This window comes from Microtus oregoni, unplaced genomic scaffold (genome assembly GCF_018167655.1).
Source record: "Microtus oregoni isolate MIOR12 unplaced genomic scaffold, Mior012 000043F_ref0000047, whole genome shotgun sequence".
NCBI lineage: Eukaryota > Metazoa > Chordata > Mammalia > Rodentia > Cricetidae > Microtus > Microtus oregoni.
The window spans coordinates 14,388,859-14,412,089 of NW_024543210.1; the positions used below are offsets into that span (position 1 = coordinate 14,388,859).

The 23,231-nt window shown below is 44.1% G+C and overlaps 1 protein-coding gene across 2 annotated transcripts in view; it reads left to right on the forward strand.

The window, feature by feature from the left end:
- Positions 1–23,231, forward strand: part of Kcnk10 (potassium two pore domain channel subfamily K member 10) — a 135,064-nt gene that overhangs the window by 104,112 nt on the left and 7,721 nt on the right. The gene's annotated exons all lie outside the window — the stretch shown is intronic.

Here is a 23,231-nt window from a genome sequence, read left to right on the forward strand (position 1 = left end):
CCAGGAATGTATTAATTCTGCCCCCATGGTAACCAGCATCTAGAATTAACAGCAACTCTTGAGTTACTAATGTAATGAGAATGTTTTATTAGCACTCTCGTTTTTACTGACATTGTAAAATCAACTTAATAGGCAGATGAATCCCGTGTTCCCCCTTCATCACTAGTTTTCATAGGCTAGTCTGGTTCTTCTGCAAGGCACTGACTTAGTAGGATAATAATGCTTGGCTCCCCAATAAAACTCTCTGTTTACTTTAGATTACATTTATTCATGTGAAAACTTCTTCTCTATGTGTGTGAGGGTATATGTTCATGCTATGGGGCCCAGAAGTTGACATCCTCAGATGTCGTCCTTGGTGAGTTTTCTTAGACAGGTATTTTATTGAACCTAGAGTGTGCCATTTTGGCTAGACTGACTGAGCAGTTGAGCCCCCAGGGATTTTACTGTTTCTAGCCAGGCTCTAGAATTGTAGGGATTTGTGCTGTACCTGGCTTTTACATGGGGTGGGTGTTGGGGATATGATCTCAGTTCCTCATGTTTGCTCAGCAAGCCTTTTACAGACTGAGCCATCTCCCCAACTCTCCTTTTTTCTTTTATATTTTGACATGTAGCATCATGCTAATTGTTATGGTTTGGGTCTGACATGTCCTTTAGATGTTCATGAATTGCAGACTTGGTCTCCAATTCAGTAGTATTCAGAGATGATTGGATTATTAGGGTTTTAAACTCATCAATGGATTAATTCACAGATGGGATCTGTGGTGGTTTGAATAGGTATGGACCCCAGGGATTCATGTGTTTGAATACTTGGTTCATAGGGAATGGCATTATAGGAGGTGTGACCTTGTTGGAGTAGGTGTGACCTTGTTGGAGGAAGTATGTCACTGTGGAGGTGGGCTTTGAGGTCTCATAAGCAAAAGCTTTGCCAGTATGTCTCAGTGATCACTTCCTGTTGCCTGTGGATCCAGATGTGGAACTCTTAGCACTTTCCTAAGCCCCATGTCTGCCGGTGTACCACCATGTTTAATGGACTAAACTTCTAAAACTGAAAGTGACCCCAATGAAATGTTTTTCCTTTATGAGTTACCACAGTCATGGTGTCTCTCCACAGCAATAGAAACCCTAACTAAGACAGATTCATAGCTCAATGAACTATTAAGAGGTAGGACTTGGCTGAGAAAGTAGGTCACTAGGGCTATGACTTTGGAGAGGTTGTCTTGTTCCTTTTGGCTTCTTTTGCGCCCTCTCATTGTCTCATTGATGCTGTAAGGCAAGCAGCCTCCTTAGACACCCACACCATGACGTAAGGCTCTGGTTCACCTCTTACCCAAAGTAATGGGACTGGCTGACTCAAAGAGGAAGTCAGAATACATTTTTCCTTCTCTGTTTTTCTCCAGTATTTTGTCACAGTGACAGAAAGTTTATTATACTACTTCTGTACACCGAGAAAATAACCACTCAGTGGTGTAGCTTACAAATGGACACGCCCTGCTATTGAGTCTGCCTTACTGGAGCTGGGCATGTGATCTGTGTGTTTACAATAGCGTGGCACCTCGGACAATGCCTACCTGACTGGTGTGTGAGAAACCACCGAAGAATTCTGAATAGCTTTAGGGCTTTTTGGCCTTAGGGAGGGGAAGCTACTGAGTGTAGACATTGTTACTGAGAGAGGTACTGACTTCTGAACTGTTGCTCCTTTGGGAGGTGATGGCATGACAGGCACATTCAGTCACACTGAGGCACCATCAGTAGAAGGCTTTCTCTCATTTTAAATGTTTTTAATGTACATATAGGTATATATACACATATGTGATTTGGTGAGTGAGACTGTGTATTCATTCCCGGCTGCTTAGTCCAGAAATAATCACACAGAAACTCTATTATTTGAAATACTGTTTGATCGACAGCTTAAGCATATTTTTAGCTAGCTCTTATATCCTAAACTAACCCATCTCCATTAACCTGTGTATCGCCATGTGGCTGTGGCTTACCTCATAAAGTTGAGTTCAGCTTCTGGTGTCTGTCTCCAGTGGGGCTACATGGCTTCTCCCTGACTTTGCTCTCTGTCTCTCTGTCTCTCTGTCTGTCTGTCTGTCTCTCTCTCTCTCTTTCTCTCTTTCAGCCTGGCTTTACTCTGTTAAGTCATTGGCTGAAAACAGCTTCTTTATTAATCAATGACAATAAAACATAAAACATATTCACAGAATATATCACCTCCCACATCATAAATGTGTATATTGTGTGTGTGTGTGTGTGTGTGTGTGCACGCGCGCGCACGTGTGTGTGTACGCATGTGCAAGTGCATCTGTGTGTGAGTGCCAGTGTGTGGAAATCAGAGGTCATCTTTGGGTGCATTTTATAATCATCATCTACTTTATTTTATAATCATTTTATAATCATCATCTACTTTATTTTCTGAAGCAACTTTTCTGAACCTAGAGTTTGCCAATTCAGATAGCCTGGCTGGCCACTGAGCTCCAAGGATTCTCCTGTCCTCCTGCCTTTGCCCCTAGCCCTGGGGTTATAGGTGTGTCCCACTACACTCTGCTCTATGTGGGTGCTGGGAATCTAAACTCAAGCTCCCAGGATGTTCAGGAAACTCTTTCTTGACTGAGCCATCTCCCTAACCCCTGGACTGCTGATCTCTTGAACTGAGTCCTGCCTAGGACATAGTATGTCCCGTGGAGGTAACACTTCCATTTTCCGGGGCGACACCTTGCTCTGACACCCTGAGAAGGGCTGTATTTGTGCATTATCGCATGCTTGACCTAATGGCTCTAGCCGTGTCTTGGATGCCTTCTGCTGAGGTTTAGGTTTTGTTAGCATGCAGCTATAGTTCTTGGGCTGTGTGTGGTAGATCCTCAGGGGCCCGAGGTGCAGTTTTTAGTAACTACAGTTCTCTTGTTGTGGTAAGCAACATATCTCCTTCACATTGTGTTACCTCTTTTCAATTATGAATAGAGCATTCATCAACAATTCACTTCAAGGCATAGTGTCAGCTGGTACGGAAATGTAGGTTTTGTGGGGATCATAGATTTTTTTTTTTTAACATTCAGAAGGTATTTCCATATGGTAAAAGCTGAAGTACATTGGCTTTTCTAATCATACTCTGTTTCTGTATCATTCATTTTTTTCTTCATGAAGTTAACATTTTAAAATTACATTTATGTATGTGTGTGTGCGCACGTGTGTGTGCATGTACACCCCCTGTGCATGCAATTGTGCAGATGAGAGGCTAACTTGCAGGGTTGATTCTCTCCTTCAATTATATAGGTGCTGGGGATGGAAGTCCGGTTGTCAGACTTGGTGGAAAGTACCTTTTATCTGCTGAACCACCTTGCTGACCCCCGTCTTGGTCACAGTCATCTTTACATGAAGGTTCCCTTTCCTGATAAAATCATTCTGGGAGAGGCGCTTTGATGAAACATGGCCCACAGATTAAGAGTCCATACTGGCCTCCCTTGCAGGCGGCCTAACTGAATTCAGTTCCCAGCCCCTATGATGAATGACCCTTAACCACCTGTTAACTCCAGCTCCAGGGGATCTGACATCCTTTCTAGCCTCCACAGGCATGGCATTCATTTTCACATACCCACATGCAGGCACGCATGAATACACATAATTAAAAATAAAAATAAATCTTGATAATATCTCATATATTAGTTAAATATCTATTTTATTATTTTTATTGTAATAATGTAACACAGTGTAAACTGTTCCATTTATGGTCCTCAACCATTCTCAAGTGTCTGGTTCCGTGGTAGTAATTATATTCACATTGTTGCACAATCATTGCTATTATCCATCTCCAAAACTTAATCTTTCTCCAAATCAAGCTGTACTCATTTGGCAATAATTTCCACCTTTTTCTTCCCTCCCATTCCTGGCAACCACTATATATTTTTCTTTCTTTCTTTACTATTTTTCTTTGAGACAGGATTTTACTGTGTAATCCTGGCTGTCCTGGAACTAGCTTTGTAGATCAGGCTGGCCTCAAACTCACAGAGATCTGCCTGCCTCTGCCTCCCAAGTACTGGTATTGAAAGCGTGCTCCACCGCCTGGTTCATTATATACGTTTAAAAAGATTTATCTTTTTATTTTTATATGTTGAGTGTTTGCCTGCGTACATGTCTGTGCAACATATGCATTCAGGGCCCACAGAGGTCAAAAGAGGCCTCTGTTAGTTGTGGGAAACCATGAGAAAGTTTTGCGGACTCTTGCTCTTAGGCTGAGTATTGCTTTCATCTGTCTTACCTTGCTAGTGGATTACGATCCTCAAAGCAGAGGGCTTTTGGAGCTTCGTACCAGGCTTGTCTTGCATCCTTCAGTACATGCTTGGTGCTGAGCTCAGTATGTTCAGAGGTATGAACAGCGTGTGTTCACAGTGTGAACAGAGGTATTCGATGAACACAGGCTCAATTGACTAGAGGACAAAGGGAAATGAGTCAGGGTTGACACCCAGGGTATGTAGGGTATGTGATTTTCCTGGCAGACTGACAAGAAAGGAGAGGCTTGCCGTGGTTCCCCTGACTTACCCTTCCTAGGAGTGTGTGTTGGGGTAGAGAAGTAGAAGGAGCAACAGATGAGACAGGCAGGCAGTGGGGCAAAATTTCAGTTGTCATTCACTGCCCTGGGAAAAGAAGTTGAGAAAGCCTTGATCAGAGATCTCTTTGCAAAGTCAAATACAAAAGGAGAATAAAGCTGGCTGGTTGTTGGGGTTAGTTGACTTCTCTGGGCCCCAAAGATCATGTCCCTGTCATTTTGTCTGTCGAAAGGGATGGTGGCATTCTCCAAACTCATCTGTCCTTCATTGCCTCCAACTGTTTATGCAGAGATCCTACTATCAAAAGAGATTCTGGGGGTGTGGGGGGAGGGAACCAATTGCCTCCCGGCTTGTATGTGCTTTTGCTGTGCATTAAATAAGGCCACTTTGCATTTTTTATCAACTATGAAAATGGTGCCAAAAGACACCAGAGGAGGAGCTAAGTCTCTTCCACAAAGAGAGCGGATCCTTCTCGCCTCAGCAAGGAATCCGGAAGATGGAGGTCAGATGATGTGTCTCCCATCTTTCTCGTGTAATTTCCACCAATTCTCTACTTAGCAATGTTCCATTTACCTCTTGCCCCATTCCTTGGCAGAAAGGAATTTTGCTGTGAGCAGTAGCAACCATTCCTCTCCATGAGCCTGGGCAGTGGTTAGAAGGCTTGATATTGGGTCATTGCCATTGGCGTTGGGCTGTCTCCGAATCTACTCCTGGCTCTTCTGACGGGGTGCACATAAGTATTGTGTGTTTACATTTCCCATAAGTCTTTTCCTTCTAGTGCCGATACTGCTTTGCCGATTACTTCAGACAGTTAGAAGCAGGGATATGTGTCACCCACTTTAAAAAAGGAAAAGGAACTTCTGTTGGGTTTTAAAAATAGGGTGCAAGAAGCTTTGGTGTGTTTTCTTTAAAAGAAAAAAGAATTTTTACCAAGTACTGTAACAGATTTGGCACTAAGAGCGAACCAGAAAGCAAATATCAACATTTAGAATGAAGTGCATGGCATATAAATGCCATATGGCATGCCTGCAGGGTGTTCCTGCCTTCTTGGCACCCATCCTGACACTGCTCCTTACTTCTTGCCGCTGCTGCTCTGCTGCTCTCTAAAAAATGGCTCGATTCCTCTGAGCCCTTCCATCCTGCCCTGAGAGAGGGGCAGGTCTCTTACCTACTAACCCTTTGGAGGCTTGTTAACCTTTCTCTCAAGGACAAAGGGAAGAAGATCCATCCAGATGGCTGTGGGAATGTGCGACACCTGCTTCTGTGAGCCACCATCAGATGGTTTGGAGAATTGACGGGATTGTCTCCTGCCTAGAAAATGGGCTCCTGTTCCTTCCTGTCTATCTTTTTACCTTTTTTAAAACATTATTTAATAATCAGAGCAGTGGCAGTGGGGTAGGGACTGAGGTAACTTGAAGAATACTTTTCAGAAGCCTAAACTCAAGTGCAGCTGGGATCTTGATGTTTCTACAGAAAAGAATTCTGGAATGAGGCAACATGAAGCCGAGACATTATTGAGAAGAGTGCTTGGCATAGCTTCAAGCTTGGGAGTAAACAGACACTCACGGAAAAGATGGTACACACGCATGCGTGGCTGTGGGCTTCTCAAGAGAGTCACACTTAAGCATCTCAGCCGTATCACACACACACCTTTTGTTCCCTCTCGAGTTAGATCTGAAAGGCTTCATTTTTTTTCCAGTTCTCTCTCTCTTTTTCCTTTTTTTCAAATACATGGAATAATAGGGTGGTTCCAGGAAGGTCTTGGATAGGATTGAAATCTGAAAAAACCATTGGTGGTGGGAGTTGGACAAGGGTAATGCATGACTTTGATTGTAAAGTGTGTGTGTGTGTGTGTGTGTGTGTGTGTGAGAGAGAGAGAGAGAGAGAGAGAGAGAGAGAGAGAGAGAGAGAGACATGTTCCTATAAAATTGGTTTAGAGCTTGAGAAGAAGAAGGCCTACATAGTCTTATGCATGACTTATGCTCTCTTAACATTCTTTTCCAGATCATATCTCAATAAAAGAAATATTGTCTCTGTGTAGGCAACTCTCACAGTTTAGCTAGTGACTCAATCTGGATTCCGGGGTGCAGGGCTCTCTTCCAGGCCCCATTGTCACTGGCACAGGACTGAGTCTAGAGGGCAGCGATCTCTTCACAATAAATTCTGTAGAGACACATGGGGAGTTTTATAGGTGATAGTTGATTATGGGGGCAACCAGAGGAGTTCAGAGGTGTCATATCCTGTGGTCTGGTTCTAAGAGGGCAAAAAGGGAAAAGGGGGTGAAGCTAGGCCTATAGTGATCTTTTGCAGATCATTAACTTAGTACACGTGGTCCCCAGTTGGTGGCACTGTTTGGGGAAGTTTAGATAGTAGAGTTTTGCTTGGGGAAGTATGGCCCACTATGGGTAGGCCTTGAAAGCCTCCACATCACTTCCCGTTGACTCACTGGGCTGTGTGCTTTTGGTGAAGAATTTGAAGTCTCAGCTTTCTACTGTTACTGCCATGCCTACTGATGGCGGTTATGCCTCCCCTCCATGAGGGGACTCTGGAACTATAAGCTGAAATAGACTCCTTCTTCCTCAAGTTGCCGTGGTCATGGCATTTTATCATGGCAACAGAAAGGTAGCTGGTGCAAAGCCCAAATAAGCCAGTAAGTAAGTAAGTGAGAGAGTGTGGTCTTCCCATTGCTACCTCTCATCTGTTGGTCTCTGGAATGTCCCCTCCCTTGTTTGCTGTTCTCCTGCCTCAACCTCCCAAACCATTTTCTCTCTCCTATAGTAATCCCTCATTTTTAGTTTTTATTTCTAGAAATGTCTTAAATTCAAATTATTAGATTTGATTATTAAGTAGCAGAAAAGCACACCAGCTAAATTTCTTGTAAGTTAGTATTAATAAAAATTTTAATTTAAAATTATTTTAAGAATATGAGTGTTTTGTCTGCATGCATATTTGTGTGCCATCCGAGTACCTGTTGCCCATGGAAGCTAGCCGAGGGCATCAGATGCCCTGGAAGTGGAGTTACAAATAGACTGCCCTCTGTCAGGTTGGAACTGTGAAGCAACCCTGGGTCCTCTAGAAGAGCAACAAGTTCTCTTAACTGCTGAGCCATCTCTCAAGCCCCCATCGATAAGTCTTTTAAAAAAAAAAAATTCACAGTGAACTGTCTTTTCCAGAGTAAGAGCCATGATGATTGTGTTTGGGGAAAGAGCGCCACTTTACCCCAGACAGTTTGAAGAGCCTTAGTCTTTACAGTGGAATTCCAGCTCTGTCTAAGACATGTGAAATTTGTGCTCCACTCATCCCCACCCTCCTCCTGCTCTCAGTGTGTCAGCTCCTCAGTTCAGTAGCCCCGAACTCCCAGTGCACCCTGCCTATACTGACAACAGCATTCATGTTGTGCTCTTGGAGTTGTGTGATTGACACCTGCTATTCCTGTCAGCTTGAGAGCAGGGCGATGTCAGGTTTCCTCCCTGCTTGTCGCCTTATCTACAGGAGCCGCCACAAAGTTGGACACTCAGAGGACTCTTATAGTAAATGACAACAAATGAAAATAATGCCAATAGAGGAAGAGAGACCTTGACTTTTGAAGTATAGCTGGTTCTCATACAGTATGGCTCCTCTGGGGAGCTGACCCCATCTCATAATGTTTATTACAAATAATATTTATGTGTGAGTCTTTCATTTCATCAGATGACAGAGGTGTAATTCTGCAGACTTGTCGACTCTCTTAAAATATATAATTTGTTTTTAGTTGGTAGTTTGGAAACACATGATACCCCCTTTTCAGAAAATAATGAAATTTTATTTCACCGAAGTGAATACTATAGATAGTACAACTTACTAGACACATAATTGTGAAAATCCCTGATTATTTCCTTGTTATATGAAGGCAAAGTGAAAATGACTTAGACTAAAATCTATGTTTCAGTAATAAGTGCTTGATCATGAGCTATTGAGAAAGCAGAGAGCTGGGGAGCCTCCAAATGAATTTGCTTTCAAGGCAGACTGCCTGAGGAGGGGGGTTGTACTGGTGACTTGGAGGGATTTCTCTTCTTTTTCCCTAGTGACCTGTTTTTTTTTCCAAAACAGAGAACAATTCCCAGCCAGATCCAACTAACTGAAATCCAACCTTATCAAACTTTACCTTGATTTGGGACTGGGGAGATGGCTCAGTTGGTAAAGCACTTGTTTTGTGAGCACAAGGACCTGGGTTCAATGAAATCTGGATGTGGTAGAATGCACTGGAATCCAAATATGGGCAGTCAGGAGTCAGTCCCTTGGGACTCATTGTCCCTCAACCTGTCCCGTCAGTGAGCTCCAGGACAGCCAGACACCCTCATTCCCTTAAATAAAAGCCTGAAGAACACCAGAACTTATTCTCTGCTCTCCACACACATGGGCAAGTGCGCCTGCGTATACATGTGTACCTGTACACACACGAATACACACACACAAACCCAAATTTACCTTCCTTATACTCTTGTAAAAACATCTTCCCCATGGAATGGAGAAGTTTACATGAGAGTGGAGTTGTTGGTTCAGATGACCACACAGTTTTATCCGGGTGTGCTCAGAACTTCTATGAACTGTAGCAGCATTATACTTTGTGATAGAGCGTGCCTACAGCTCTGACAACCACAAACACTCCAGCAGACTTATATGCCATCCCTTATGGTGGCACAGTCTAAGTGATGGTGGAGAAGAACCTTCTAGGAAGCCCTTGTGCCACATCTGGGAATCTGCCACGTGTCTGTTTACCTGCAGACAACTGAGGTCGCCTCCCCTTGGTGCAGCTCTTATGCTAGTATCATTTAATAAACAGATATTATGTGTGCCTGTATCTCCCCATCAAATATATCTATCTAGAACTCCACATGACAAAGTCTTGACAGTTTAACTCTTATCAGATGCATAAATTTATTTCTCATTTTATGTCCGCATTTTCTCCAGGATCTAAACTAGAAGGGAAATACATGTCTTAGGGTTTCTTATTGCTGTGATAAAACACCATGACCAAAACAACTTGGGGAGGAAAGGGTTTATTTCACATGCAGATTGTACTCTATCATGGAGAGAAGCCAGGGCAGGAATTCAAGCAGGAACCTGGAGGCAGGAACTGAAGCAGAAGCCATGGAGGAACACTGCTTACTGGCTTGCTTCTCATGGTTTGCTTAGCTTGCTTTCTTGTAGCACTCAGGACCACTTGCCTAGGAGTGGCACTGCCCACAGTAAACTGGGCCCACCTACATCAATCATTAATCAAACAAATGCACCATGGGCTTGCCCGTAAATATTCTCTTGAGGTTCCCTCTTCCAAAATGGCTCTAGCTTGTGTCAGGTTGACATAAAGCTAGGCACTACAAGCAGAAAAAGAAGTTCAGTGTTCTGGCACCGTTGACACACAGATGGGGGTGTGCATTGTGTAATAAGGAGATGATAGAGACAGATAGCAAGGCCGACCGAGCAGCCCCACTGACAGGGAACATGCACAGAACACAGCAAAGAAGAAATGCCAAGTTTAATGAGAAGGTGGTGGTGGGTCCTTCCTGTAGGAGGTAAGGCTGGAACTGGGCTCTGAGGAATGAGCTGGAGTCTGATAGGCATTAGTAGTGTCCTGCATGTGAAACAACTTCTCAAAGGGCCAAAGCAACAAAACAAAACCCAACTCGATGAAGCCACGAGATGTGCAAGAGGAATGCATGCCTATCACCAAATGGAAGTCAGTACAAGACGAATGGAGAAGGAGGTGTGACAAGGAATTTGGGGGCTGGTAAAGCACCCTGTGTGATACTGTAAAGGTGGATACATGCTATTATCCATGACTGTACACTGCACAGCACCAGGAGTGAGCACTGGTACAAATGACCTTTGGGTAACTGAGAAGTCACTGCAGAACAATCAGTTATAGCAGATGTACCACTCTGGTAGGGATACCAGGAGAGGCCTTGTATGTGTGGAGGCCCGGGGATCGATGTTTGTTCCCCTCCATTTTCCCAGAAACCCAAAACTGCTATATTAAAACAAAAAAACAACAAAAAAAAAACAAAAAACAAAAAAACAGTCTTGGATAAGAGAGCGAACAAAAGCACAAGCTGGTGTGGTATTTGAGTAACAGCAAACATGGAAGCACCTTTAGAGAGCAGAGGGCAGAGTCATTGCTATTACAGATTGGGGTGAAGAGAATCAGTAGGTGTGCATAAGCCAGCCACGGGGCTCCCCATCAGGTTTGCACAGGAGGAGGTACTGCCACTCCATGGGAAGAGGAGGTGACCAAGCAGAGCAGGCAGGATGCAATTACTGAGTTGGAAGAAGATCAGGTCCCCATGGCTTCTGCCGCCACCTTTGGCAAATATCCCTAGGATTCTGAAGGCCCAGGCATTGTGCTGTGGGAAGCACAGACTTCTAGTTTTCTCTCAGGGGTGTAGCCATCACCCCTTAAGCAGAAGACAATGTGTGCGATTTCCAAAGGCATTTTGTGTTATTGTCTCTGGGAGAAAGATGCGAGGTCACGAACACGCTATTTTCTTTATCCTCTCTATCCCTATGCTACCCACAGGGACTGTGTCACATCTGGCTATAGCTATAGGTGCTCTTGGAGTGCAGAACTGTGGACCTGTCATCAGAAGATCTAACTGGGCTTTGTCCCTGGCCTGCCTCCAAGGGACTGAAACCAACTTCCCGCTTGATCTCCAGAAATGGCAGCCTATGATTTTAATGGGATGTTCCTATGTAATACCCATATCACTGGCCAGTTTGTCTTTGAAACCTCCTGATATTACTGTGTCCTTGGTGAGTTTTTCCCTCGTGATAAGGGAATAACAGACAAGCATGTTCCATAAAGGAACACCCTGAGTGGAGGTATTAGATACCTCCTGAATCCCAGGAAAGCTGGAGAACCAGACTTGGAAGGTTATCCAGTCATGAAGAATGATTCAAGAGATGTCAAAGGGTTGGTTTCAGTAAAAGTCATAGTTGTGCCTGTCTAAGACAGACAGTGCATCAGCAGCAGCTGCTGATGGTGGTGATGGTGGTGATGACGGTTGGGGGGATGGGACTCAGAATGAGCACAGAACATACACAAGCACCAAATTCTCAGCACAAAGGAGATTTATTACCCTGGAGGGACAAGTGGTGGAGGTGGGGGTGGTGCCTCTGGATCAGAGAGTAGGCATTTCTGCAGGAATGTTTTTTTTTTTAAGAAAAAAGGGGAAGACTGTACTAGGGTGAGTTGGTATGTTCTGATTGGACAGGCTAGCCAGTGTAGCCAAATAATGGATTTCAATTACTGGACCTTGGTATTCTGATAGCTGCACTTTGGAGTTAGGCAAAAGGAAGAGGCAGATAAAGGAATAGACCTCGAGGCTGACTTTATGAATGTAATCTAACAGTTAGCAAGGCAGAGGGGAGGGGAGAAGGCGAGACTTGCCAGTGCCATGTCAGTCATGCTCAGACCTCTAATGGTGGTAATGGTGACAATAGTGGTGGTTATGGTGTTAGTGGTGATGGTCGTGCTGCTGCTTAGAAACCCTGGTGACTCCCCTGAAACGGGACATAATAGTACTATATTGGCCACCAGCCCCAGAGAGAAACTCCTTGCTCTTTTTATTTAACACCAAATGGTGTTTGCACTGTTGCCCCTCAGCCGTCCCAACTATGGAAACTCCTACATGTTCCATGTTGATCACTGGCCGAGTCTGTTCTTAACTCCAGGTCCTTTTTGTTTTTATGCTGGGTGGAGATCTCTTTCACCAGACTAAAAAAGGGAATGCAAATAAAATGTTAGCGACGAGAACAAAAGAGACCCATTGACTCATTTCTGTCCTAGCATGGGGCCATGTGACTTGTGGTCTAGAGCAGCACTGGGGGTGGTCCCTCAGTCATCTGAAGCTGAACTTCGTTCATGCCAGGCAAATGCCATGTTCTAACGTGAGGTGAGCGTAAGACCTGATACCTTTCCTTTTGTCTTAAAGGATCTCTGTTTCTAATCTCTGTGAAGAAGTGGTTATAAAAGAACAATTTTATGTTCCCAGTTAGCTTCATGTGCTCATACAAAGAATAGTTGTCTAGAAAAAAAGAAACTAAAGCAGAAGGGGGAAGGAAAGAAGAGAGATGGGAAGGGACAGAGGGAAGCAAAGGGGAGGGAAAGAGGAGAGGGAAGGGGAGGGGAGGGAAAAAAGGAAAGGGAGGGAAAGAGGGAAGGGACAGAGAAAAGGGAAGGAGAGGGAAAGAGGGAAGGAACTATTGGTGGAGTATCATCTCCTGATAACACTAAGGCATCTTTTTATTGGTTTTACTGTTAATCTGGCTGACCCCGGAAGCTTCCTGCATGTCTTCTAGCAGACCCATTTCTCACTTACCTTGACTCTTGGGCATGTAATCGGTGGTGATTCCAGGCAGCCCACCAGAAGCTCACACACACCTTCTTTCCACACCTCTCACAGGCTGAGTTGTGTGTAGGTTCTCCGACAGCTTTCTGACCTCTCACTGGTTTCAGCGACCAGTCACAGGGTAAGAGATGGATGAAGAGGAAAGAGAGTAAAATGTCCCTAGACAATTCACAGCCGTTGAGTGGATGTTTGACTGCACAGCTCTGCCAGGACTCAAGTCCTACTTTATCTGAAGATCTGTTGCACTCCCACTCACAACTGAGCTAGTATGATAACTGTTTCTTCATGGTGAATACCCACAATTTAAAGGGGGGAAGTCGCTTCCCTTTAGGAAGACAAACCTCACAGCACGGCAGATGCTCCCATGTATTTCCTAGTTCATAGTAGAATAAATCAAGCTCTCTTGATTTATTATTAATTAATTTATTCTTTATTATCCTCTCAATGTGGAGGGATGTTTTGCCTGCATGTATGTCTGTGCACCGTTTGTGTGCCTGGTGCCCACGCGGGCCAGAAGAAGGTATCAGATTCTCTGGAACTGACTTAACAGGTGGTTGTGAGCTGCCACACGGGTGCTGGGGACAGAACCTGGGGCCTCCGGAAGAGCAGCCAGTTGGTCTTTAGCCAATGTGCCACCTATCAAGCCCCAGACGCTTAAACATTTTGCATTGTTAAAAGTAAGAGAGCACTGAATTGGCCAATCTGCTGTAGGCTGTGTGGTGACCCTGAGTCAGGGGCTGGAGACACTGTTTTTCAAAACCCAAAACATGGTTGTACCAGGGAGTACTGGTAGAGGATTGTTGGGGATGCCCGGTGTCTTTGAAAGAGCCCAATAAGTCACATTCCTTCTTTGTTACAGAAAGTATAAACTAGTAAGTGTTGTGGAATATTAGTTGAAGATGTGTTACATTGGTTTATGCTGTGGAATATTTGTTTAAGGAGGCAAGGATGTGTTGTATTCTTTTATGTAGCATTTGTTTAACTTTGTGAAGCTGTGTTACTTTGCCTGTTTAAAACACCTGATTGGCTTAATAAAGAGCTGAATGGCTAATAGCTAGCAGGAGAGGGAAATAGGTGGGGTTGGCAGGCAGAGAGATTACGAGGAGGAATCTGGAAAGAGAGGATCAAGGAGTCAAAAAAAAGGAGAAGGATAAGAGGATCTCAGGGGCCAGCCATCCTGCTACACAGTAAGCCACAGAGCAAGAAGTAAAGAAAGGCAAATACAATAGAGAGAGATGAAAAGCCCAGAGGCCAAAGGTAGATGGGATAATTTAAGAAAAGCTGAATAGAAACAAGCCAAGCTAAGGTTGAACATTTCTAAGTAAAACTAAGACTCCTTGTGTTTGAGAGCTGACTGACCAGGTCCCCAACGAGCAAAGAGTAAAGAGTGAAAAAAAAAAAAAGAAAAAAATCAACTACAAATAACAGTAGACAAAACACCCATATGCTTAAAATAATAAATAAACCGATCTTTTAAAAAAAATTGAAGCTTGTGACTCCAGTTACCACCAAGGGCTATGCAGATGCCCAGGGTCCGGTCAGCTACCTGAGACCATATGGCTGAATCATGACAACAGGGACCATATAGATCTGAGTGACCTGCACTGCCACGTGGGGCCATGCTGACATCTGGGCTTGGGGTACTGCCAAGGGCAATGCATGGGTCCATGGTCCTGTTGCAGCTGGGGTCCATGTTAGTCTCTGTGGCCCATGTTACCACAGGGGGCCATAGGAACCATACATAGTGAACGGGGGGGGGAGGTGGGTGGTGGCACACGCCTTTAATCCCCCCCCCCCCTGCCCCTTGGGATGCAGAGATAGGTCTATCTCTATGAGTCTGAGGCCTGTCTGGTTAACAAGAGCTAGTTCCAGGACAACCAGGGCGGTTATGCCAGTAAACCCTCTTTCAAAAAAAAAGAAGAAGAACCATGCATTATTGAAAAACCCGGGCTGTTCTGATCCAGCACTGCCTTTCTGCTGACCCTCGGAGAGCTGGCGCTGCCCCTTGTGGGAGAGCTGGTCCCACAGGCAGGAAAGATGGCTCACCATGGGCCTGGGAGAGCTGGCCCCAATGACATGGACATAGAAGAACTGGCTCTGTTCCTTACCTGAGGGAGGTGGTCCCAGTGGCCACCAAATCATTGACCATCCAGACCCACATTGAAGGCTTTGAGTTGGCCCACCCCAACATCTATCCTACCTATGACCTGCCAGAATATGTGAAGGGACTGGTCTTTAGGAATCATAGCTGCAGGATCTGAGTGACTCAGGGCAACAGCAGGACATCTGAGGGGAGTTTTGGTGAGGGTCTAGTATTGATGGTGTACCAGAGGCCTTGAATCAGAATCAGACCAACAACTCATTTCAGTGAACACTTGCAAGTAAAGCTGCGTGGACAAAAGGGTACACTGCATGACACAACACAGCTCCCAATGCCTCTCAGGCAAGTGAAGAGGTGTTGGAGAGGAGAAAGATGGAGGATCAAACAATTTTTTTTTGTTTTCTTTAATTAATATTTTTAATTTTTTCTTTTGGAGGTGACACTACAAGGGTGTGGGGCAGATACGGAGGAACTGGGAAAAGAGCTGTGTCGTGGTGCATAATGTAAAATTCTCAAAGAATTAATAAAAATCATGGTAATCGAAATTGAAGCTTAGCTGGTCGGTGGTGGCACACACCTTTAATCCCAGCACTTGGGAGGCAGAGACAGGTGGGTCTCAACAAGTGTGAAGACACTGTTTTACAAAGTGAGTTACAGTACAGCCAGGACTGTTACACAGTCTTGAAAAACAAACAAGCAAAGAGAAATTGAAGCTCAATGTATTCTCTCAATATTTGGTGAATATTGGTTTAGCTGTGAACAGATGGGTTTCCTTATATAAACCCAGAGTTGTGAGGTTGAACTTTCCTTTGGGCCCTGCCAGCTCACAAAAAAAAAAAAAAACAAAAACAAAAACAAAAACAAAAAATAACACAGAGACTTATTAATTATGAAAGCTTAGCTTTGGCTCAGACATGTTCCTAATTAGCTCTTAGAACTCAAATTAGCCCATATTTTTAGATTTACATTCTTCCATGTGCTCCGTTGTCTCATCTCCATCTTGTCCATCCTGCCTTCTCTACATCTGGCTGGAGACTCCACCTTTCTTCTTCCCCGAGCTTTCTCTGTCCACCAGTCCCTGCAGGGACTCCAGCAGGTGGCCTGGGGTTTCCAGTACCCTGTCTAGGGCCACCATAAGCATGGGGCAGGCCACAGCGAGTGTGCTTTGGAAGTACACAAGTCAGAGTCCTCTTGTTCAGACGAAAGGGTCACACTGTAGCTTCACACCTCAAAATGGTGGTCTGCTATCAGGGCACAGCCAAGGTCAAAGTGAAAAAGGAGGAAGCACAGAAGCAGTGGGCGGGGCTTCTCAGAAAGCCCTTACTGTGCTGGACTGATTCACAAGAAAAAGCGCCAAAGCTGAAGGCCCACACTTTTCTATTGAAAAAAAAAAAAAAGACTGTGATCAGGATGCTGCCCCGAATATAAAGGAAATAGAAAAAAGGAAGCTGAGAAGTGGACCTGTGAAGGAGCTGCGCTAGATATCCCAGCAGGAAGGAGCGGGGTTGAGAAGGCCAATCCTCCAGCTGGTGGTCCTCTGCAAGTGGAGGATGGTGGTTGCACTTGACATGAAATGGTCAGGATAAGAAATAACAAGAGACATCTAGACCAGGTACCTTCCATAGTAGAAGTGCTGCATGGACGTGACGGTCTACAACAACACTACTCATACTTGGACTACACACCAGCGAGGAGAACCTCTAGTCTGCTAGAACATAGTGCAGATTCAAATGTCACGGAAGCCAGGGGCAACACTGCTCTCCGATATGTTCATCGTGAAAACATTGTGACTGCCAGACCGAAAATATAGCTACGGATGGAAAAAGCAGGGATCTTTCATCCTACTTTAACTTCTTGTAAAGGGAGTGCAGATGAAAGATAGCCAAATTTCAATTTATAAAGAAGCAGACACACATGCAATCGGTAAATGGAGTAGGTTTTCCAAGAAATCCTGTACCGGTGGTCCTGGTCCTACGTCCTTCAAAAGAGGATGATTTTAACTTTGATGCCCAGCTGGAAGAGGCACGGACCTAAAATATAGGCTGTATGAAAATCGTGCAAAGATGTGAGGACAACTACACAAGCTTGGCAATTCCCCACTAGCTTTACAAAAATAAATACGTTAAGTCCCACAAAAATCAAGCAGGAAAAATCCAATGTTGAAAAAATGTTATCTGAGGCAGATAAGGAAAATTTTATAAAAGAACACATGTAGCTATTTCCTCTGAATCCAAACATTCCCTGCTAGAAGGAGGAGGGAGGCTTCGAAAACTTTAATTAATTGAACTCTATCAGAATACTGGGGAAACTTGAGGGCACAGGAAGCTCCTGGAAGTTACAAGATTCACAAAGTTTCTCCAAAAGGGGTTATAGGAGCATCTGCAATTGGAAGAGCATCCTGCGGGTTGCTCCAGGAACACAGCTTGAGCTGCCAGCCATGCTGAAGTGAGCTTTCTGGTGAGTTTCTTCTGAGTAATCCACGGCCCTAAAAGTAACTCCTCTCCTATTTTCCTGTATATAACCCCCGTGAACACTCTGGTGTGCTAAGCCAGACTTTTATGGCGCTGTTACTTTGCTTTGTTGTTGGTGCCCTAGCTCTCTAGGAAGTGTCACACAATGATTGTACTGAGAAAATACACCTTCGACTGTGTACTTTAGTGCAAGGAAAGAAGAAAAATGACTTAGAGCTGAGCTATATTTTTTTTTTAAAGAAAACAACCTCTAAAATATGACACAAAGAAGTGCCTGTGAATGTGAAAATGAGCAATATCGTTTGCACGGAAGTTTGAAGCCCAGAGATGTTGAAATGGATATTCTGATTGGCATATCTTTAGAAAGTAAGAACTAAGTTAAGAGACACTCCAGCTGCTTTGATAATGTGACTACAAATCAAATCTGCAACTGCACCTCTCCAGAAGGCCAGGACAAGATTTCTCTAAGAAATTAGAATACCTTTAGCAGCCACCCAGAGAGGTTAAGACACCTGAGCAGCCAGCTACGCGCATCAAGATCATGAAGAGTTTAGCATAAACCCAAAACTCCTGGGGATGAAGATGGCAGAGCTGGAGTTAACATCTTAGATAAAACCAACCCCTTGGTGCCCAGCTGTTGGAAATCGAAGGATCGAGAAGAAATTTCCTAGCAGAATGTTTCAAAAATAGAAACCCAGACTAGCTTGTTCCCAGGAAGAGAGTGGCCTTCCCCTATCCCACCTGATAAATTACGCCTGGCCACCTGGTACAGGCTGATAAAGACAGCCTGACTGAGAAACAGGGTGGCCTTGCTCTAAGAGCAACAAACAAGCTGGGAGAGAAAGCAAAGACCTTCAACCCCCCCCCCCCGACCGCCCTGAAGGGCGGCTTGTGTTTCTCCTGCCTTTAAAAGCTAACCCCACAGAGGAGCTCTAACTTCTCTCTACCTTGCTGCAAGGGGTGTTGGAGATGAGTTCCTAAGCTAGCTTGTATTATGCTTACAAATAAAATCTTGCCAATTACAGTCCCATCTCTGGTTTTTGGCGGTCTCCCTTGGGATCGCAATCTGGGCACAACACTAAGAAAATGGGGCCATACCAACTTCGAATCGGTGGCATTTGGTAGAAAGCCTGGAAGTCTCTGGACCGGGATTATTATATTATTTCATCATTTCCCTTTGGGTTTCAACTGTGCTGAGTTGACCAATCCATGACATGTATCAGGCTGGATGTAACACATCTATATCTATTCATCTCTATCTCTTTATCTATATGGATATACAGATTGTCTGTTGTGCCCGAGTCCTAGAATACCCCCAAGAAGACCAACATGGAGCCATACTTCCTAAATGCAAAAGCAAGGTTTTGTATCAAAGTACGGGCTAGCACGGATCCTCTGCCTCACAGTCTGACACAGCAGATGTAGGGAAAAGGACCTTGTCTACTATTGTAAGGGGTTTATAAGGACAAAAACCACAAAACAGTCACAACGTTACAGTCTCAAAATATAAAATTATGTATCCTATATCATAAATGGCTAAAGACTAGGTGATAAGCTATTATTGTCTAAGGGAGATAGCAACAGCCCCCCTAGTTATATCTTCCAGACAGCTGCTGACTCTTTGCTAACCGCAGGGGCTATCTGAAATATTACCCAGCTGACAGGGGAACTTGGGTGGTCAACATTCTCTGTATGACTATGGGTTGGGGAATGGGCTGCAGCCAGCAACTTTGTGTAACTTAGGTTTTTCCATTAGCTAATACTTCCCCTGAAGAGGGGTCCCACAGCCTTCAGCTTATCCCCGGGGACTGGGGTGTCGGCCTTCATCTTTTCTTTGGCCTTCATCTTTTTCTGGGGGCTGATGTGTAGTTCAAGGTCCCAAAAGGGCCCAACACAGAAATGGAATCTTTTCCAACCTTTCAGTCCATTTGCATATTTGAATTTTAGGGGTTGTACGTGGTCTCCATGGAGGTTTTTCTTCATGAGCTCACTAATATGTGTTTGGAATGTGGCCACGATGGACAATGGTGTTCAAACTTCTTTAAGTCTCTAGGGTTGCTTATGCTTTGTGGCTATTTGCTGCCAGGTTGGAACTATTGTTTTAGACCTTTTAGACGAAATTGGCAGAAAACATAAAACGAAAATAAAAGCCGATCTTTACCAAGACAGTGCCCATTGTCTTTCCATGGGGAGAAATTATCCTCAGTTCAGTTGTATTACCATGGTGACATATGCGAATCTCAACAAAGCCCAGTTATACCATAAAGGAGGGCTCGGCACATCAAGCTCCTATTTCTGGCAATTTTGTTTCAATGTCTTTGACTAAAATCTCCAATGTCCTGGATAAAAACACACACTAAAAATACTCCTAAAGCAGACAGAACAATCTGGATAGTGTATGTCAAAATTCTAAGAAATCTCATAAAAATGAGGAGAAAAGCAGGTATTATTACAAAGGAGTAAAAAAAAAATCAAATGGAAAAAAAATAGCCAGTGAATGAACAGAAATATCTGCACACTCTCTAATATAACATTGTTTCTATAAACAAAAACAAGCAAGGGATGGTGCCCACAGTAATTGGACATGTGGTTGGCCTCCTGAGGGCTGAAATAAGTAAACAGAGCTGCAAGCACACATTCTTATCCAAGCTGGTCCTTTCCTCCTGCTTATGAGGCTCGTGTTTCTTAGTAGAGCTGCACACAGTGAGATGGACTTTGAGTTTTGTAAGAGTTCCTATAGTCAGCATCAGTTGATACAAGAACTAGTTTGGTCCAACGGTGTTTTGTAACAATTTCGGCAGAAGAATCTGAATAGCAAGTCCTCTGTCCTAACCAGTCGGCAGAGTGTGGGGATTAAGAGTGGGACAGAAACGCCCAACAGCTTTCTCACTTCTGCTACAACATGGCATGCAGACAGACAACCACTGCTGCATACGTGATATCATTTTGCCTAGGGATGGCACCAGGGAAATAGCTTCGTTCTGTAAGTGACCTGAGGCACAGGGTTTGTGAATACAGAAAGGGTGAGACTCAGGTCTCTCAGGTCCATTTGGCAGCCTGTTTCTCACAGCCTAAATGCTATTGCCAGTTCTTAGCAGTTTCAGAAAGTTGATGAGGACCAGGAGGAAGTGAACAAGAAGGCAAATGAAAAAAAAAAAAAACCAATCCAAACCAAACCAACCAAAGAAACAACCAAACAAAAATCCTGCTACCAATGTTGTGAGCTGAGATTTTCTGAGAGTCTCAGATAAGGTTGACACTGAAGAACCAAGGAAAGAGGAAATATTGAAAATGCGATTGTGTGGTGTAATGTATCCAGGAAGGGACAAGGGTCAGTGATCTGAACCTGAGTGGAAGTCGTCTTAAGCTAGGAGAAGACATATCTCATCAGCAAAGAGAAACAATAAGTCTGGCACTGCTTACATTACAGGAAGACTTGAGCCTTCATGCCCAAGGTGCCAGTTCACAACCACTGAGCACTAGGGAGACCTTGCACTGACTCCTATACAGATTTCATCTTCTAAACCACCTCCACAAGCTGGACTTTCCTATCTCCATTGTATTGAGGTTGAGAAGCTTGCATGAGGTCACTCAGCTTGGCTTAGCAATAGGGACAAGTTGTGGCTCAGGTAGTCTATCCCTAGACTGTCCTTCTATAGCAGGAGCATATTCTTGTAGAGTCACAACATGCGTTGAGACTGAGAGTGACAGCTGATGCTCAGTGAAGGCAGTTGATGATTTGTCCTTGTATCTAGTGGAGCGCAAAAACAATGTCCAGAATAACAGACATTACTACAACTTGAGGCTCACATCTCTTGTGGATATATGCATTATGTCATACCTCTCTACATAGTCATAGTCATGCAAAAATATTTCTTAAGTCTCCCAAATTCCTCAAATAATCAAACATTCCAAATGTTTTCTGAGCATAATTCCAGGGAGTCCAGAAACAGTCTGGTTGGTGCGGGCAGGAAGCAGAAGGAGAAATGTCTACCTTGCCAGTGAGCCCTCTTACAGACAATGCCACCAGGGTACCAGTACCCAGCCTTTGTTATATGCTTGCCTTCGCCTCCATCAAGCAAACCTACTCCTGCCCATTTCAGGAGATTGGATAGTATTCCAGTGTCCCACATCCTCACCACCCTTCTCATTCAGATAAGAGTTGTGCTCACATTCTAATCTAGGACTTGACAAGTATTACATAAACATTTAATTCACTTTAATTTCACTATACATTTGAGGAGGAGGATCTACACAAAGGGGTGGGGGTGATAGTCCCCTTGCCAGCAATTAGATGAACATAATAACCTGCCATGAAATCTCATTTCGGACTCTTGGTTACAAACTAAACCAGACTAGTAAGTTCCTGGACTGTCAGAGGGGCTCAGCTGCCTCTCCTCAATGTTCTGGCATTCAACACAGTAATTCCCAAAATGGGCAGAGCATGCTCTGTGATTCTCAGGTGACCAATCTCTCCTGTGACACTTCGAGGAAAAAATGGTATTTTCATTGATCTTGCTATATCAATATCAGCATTTTTTCCCCAGAAGGCCCTCCTGAGGATATGAGGAGACAAGCACCATAGGTTAAATTGTTGTCCCCAGCCTGCTCACACTTTATATGCTAACTGCCCTCCCAGTAGTCAGAGGATGACTTGCTTTGTATTTCTTTAGCCTTTCCCAGACAGTTTACACACCGACTACTTTTCATCCCCAGTCTTTCCATAACGGACACAAGATGGCCTGTTCTTCGGGAGGGTTGCATCTGATGTCCCGTGGTAGAGAGGGTCGACTTTCTTTGGCAATTTTCTTTGAGCTGATCAATTGCTGAGTAACCTGGGAGCTGTTTCCATCATCAAGTGCAGGGCTGAGACTTAATTACATCAGAATTCTAATCTTAGCTCTGACCCTCATTACAGCATCCTTTTGTGCAAGTCCCTTGGCCCCTCTTGGTGTCTGTTTTATATCAATCAAATGAAGAATATGAATGCAACTGGCCTGTCTGTGCTCTTGAGAGCAAAGAACAGGAAGCAGATTTCCTACATTGTCCCCAAGTGCTTGCCAAGAATAACCTAGGCAATGTAACCAGGCCACCTAGTCTGGTGGTAAGCACCCGCTTCATAAATTTATGTCATTAAATGGCATTCAAGTCCCTCAATGACAGAATCATCTTCTCTAGCATCAGTTTTGGGAGTCCGGAGAAGATTTCCATGAGAGGCAAGGCAGGTTAGACCATAGTGCATCAGAGGGCCCTACCAAGGGTGAGGCATATCCACCTTGGATCATGCTGGTATGGTTCATTTGTATCAATATAATTCCCAGTCTTCATGCATTTTTACTACCCAACTGATGGCTCCTTTAGAAGTGGGTACAGGAGGAGGGTCCCACTGACTTTTTAGAAAAGGACCTTTCATTTGGAATCATCTCCTGTTATGTATGGTGATGAAGGCAACACACATTATGACCATAGCAGTAACTCAACTCAACGTGTGCTTAGAAACTCAACTCAACATGTGCTTAGAATAATACACATTTCACAGTGGATAAAGATATATACTAAAGCTTGGTTGGAGCCTGCCACAAATGAGGGATGGTGGGTTTTTTTTCTGTTATGGCTCCATTTTCTTTTGTTTCCCCTCATTTGTTGGGAGACACAAAGAATGCGGGCGTAGATTTTACTGCCTCTAGCAAACCAATGTCATTTCTCCCTCCCCTAACCTATTATTCTT